Here is a 2993-nt window from a genome sequence, read left to right as displayed (position 1 = left end):
CCATGCGGATCCTTTTCAAGTCCCTTCGTCAGTTGTTCATGTCCAGCCAGCGATTCATTCTGCACTACTTCTTGACGTAGCTGCAGGACTTTGAGATTTTCTGTTGCATTCCCTCCATTTCTTTTGCTTATTTTTGGGGACTCCTGCGTTCTTCTATACTTGACCTCTCCTACACACACCACCTTATCTCTTAGCCGCATTCGATTTATTTCCGCTATAGCTTTCAACGCCCCTCCTTTCGTTGTGTACTAAATGAATGCAAACATGTATATATTCGTACCTTTATGTTTTCGAGTTAGATATATGTCATTGATGCGTCCCGTCCAATTGAATAAGTGGAACAACTCTCTCTTTGATATGTCGCCTGGAAGATTACTCACAAAGACTGAGAATGACTCATGCTCCAGCCGCCGATACTCTCTCTCTCTCTCTCTCTCTCCCCAGCTAGTTTCCTCTTGCAATTCAACAATTCTACGTTTAAAATCCCAACGAATTTCATAACGTCATCAATAATGCCCCTTAGTGTCTTAGCCTGCGTTAACCTCCTCCATGATCAAATAGCAGATATTCTTTTTATTCTTTCTTACTTTGTGGGAAGCAGTACTATTTTATTTTGGCGACCACTCACATACACACGCCATAAACGTCTTTTTTTACAGACGAAGAGGTGGATAGACTAATTGACCGGTATGTGTCCATTGTTCATTAATTAATTAATACAGCAACTAAGTTATTTTAGGAAAATCGATTAATAAAAAATATACAATTTTAAGTGAACCAAAATTTTTTTTCTATTTAACCAAAAAATGAACCGTAATTTAGTAAACCGGTTAATTTTTGTAGGCTTCTTTATTTTTTTTATTTACTTTTGAATTTTGGATTTTATAATATCCAAACAATAAATTTAAATTGAAAATAGATTGGACCAATATGTTAGAGTTAGACTCTTATAATTTGAGTTATTCTTCTATTGCTTTAGTATTTTTAATTTATTTTTAAATGTAATTAAAAGTTTTAAAATAGTAAATTAACTAATTAAGTATCATAGATTAATAGATAAAATGAAAGTAAAAAAAATAAATTAATTCAACAAAAAAATGCTAAATTTATTATGTTCTAGTCTATTATCCATTTAACTTCTAATAAAATAAATAAAGTTATTGTTATTTGGGGAAAAAAATTTAAATATAATACAATTTATTTAAAAAAATTAGAGATGTACAGAAAACTTTACAATTACATTTTGGAGAATATCCAAAATCAGAATTAAAGATGGCATGGCAAAATTAGGATTGCTGAATGCACTCGATGTTGCAAAGACACAGTAGTACTATTTCACAGCATTGTGATTGCTGGCATGGGATTTTTCACAGATGCCTATGATCTTTTCTGCATCTCGCTTGTAACCAAATTACTTGAAAGGATATACTACACAGATATAAAAGATCAAAGCTTGGTGTTCTGCCTCCAAATGTGCAAACTGCTGTGACATGTGTCACGCTATGCGGCACTCTAGCCAACTTTCCTTTGGTTGGCTTGGTGACAAGATGGGAAGGAAGAGGGTCTATGGACTAACCCTCATGCTCATGGTGGTTTGTTCCATTGCCTCTGGCATCTCATTCGGATCCAGCACGAAGAGTGTTATAGCAACCCTTTGTTTCTTCAGGTTCTGACTTGACTTTGTGATTGGTGGTGACCACCCTCTTTTGGCTACAATCATGTCCAATAAGAAGACAAGAGGGGCCTTCATTGGTGTAGTGTTTGCTATGCAAGGATTTGGGATCCTTGCTGGTGGAAGAAAGAAACACATGAAGGAAGCAAGGAAGTAATTTGTGAGAGTGTTAACTTCATCACAAATAATGTGAACTCAAAATAAAAAGTAGCTTGAGAAAATGAAGCATATACTTGAGAGGCAAAAGAACCATAGTAGTAGCACAAGCGGCCAAGGAGCTTGGTGACGAGGGAGATGCAAAAGAGGTAAGAAGCATCGGTGAAGAAACCCATCCCGGCGATCACAACTGCCGTGAAGTAGTACCATTGTGTCTTTGCAACATGAAGGGCATTCAGCACCTGCAACGGTTCCTTCGTCATCTTTTAATAATAACAAAGATTAGCTTAATGGGTGTTTAATAGGTGTCTGTATATGACCGTTTCTTTCATAATTTTATGTCTCAGTTAACAGATATCATATATGTACTCTTATGTATTTTCGTGATGGACATGTATACCAAAAACAAACGGTGTCTAAATATACATGAATACATAGACAAAAGAAGACACTAATTTTATATTATGTTTGGTAAGTTAGACAGAATAAAAAATCATAAAAAAATTGGTGTCTCAAGTCAGAAATTTGTGTCTCAGCACTTTAGAAAGACACACAGTACATATTTTAATGGATATTTATATATGACCGTATCATTCATAATTTTTACCATACATGTACTCTCATGTACTTCTGTGATGGACATGTATACCAAAAACACACGCTCCCTAAATACACAAGAGTACATAGTAGGATGTAATCGGTTCGGTTTAGTTCGATTTTAGACCGAAAACCAATCAAACCAACATGCTCGGTTCCTTATTAATATCAATGGTGGCTTTGGCACCGTTTCCTCCAGCATTCTCCCTTCCCTCTTGAGATTTCAGCGAAGCTTTGGATCCCACAACAACCATGCAACAAGGAGAGCGCGAGTTTCACAACAAAATTTTTCTTTTAATTCATTTGCAAAATTGAAATCAATGAATCATTTGAAACTCTAATGAATATTTGTGTTGGATTTGTTGGATTATTACAATTTACAATTTTTGATTTTTTTTAAACAAAAAGTGAAAAATGAGGTTGGTTAGATTTAAGTACTGGTCATTATTTTTTGGAATTTTGAAAAGAATGGAACATTTTATGAAAAGAAAAATAAACAAAAATAAATTTTACATTTTAAATTAATTCTATATTCTAAACCAATTATTATGAGCTAAATAATTCGGTT

General features: G+C 34.2%; 1 pseudogene; it reads left to right on the top strand.

The window, feature by feature from the left end:
• Positions 1278-1829, top strand: LOC107615830 (annotated as a pseudogene).

Source organism: Arachis ipaensis, chromosome B09, assembly GCF_000816755.2.
Source record: "Arachis ipaensis cultivar K30076 chromosome B09, Araip1.1, whole genome shotgun sequence".
Taxonomy (NCBI): domain Eukaryota; kingdom Viridiplantae; phylum Streptophyta; class Magnoliopsida; order Fabales; family Fabaceae; genus Arachis; species Arachis ipaensis.
Note: the sequence above shows the minus strand (reverse complement) of the source record. Positions and strands in the feature narration are given on the sequence as shown.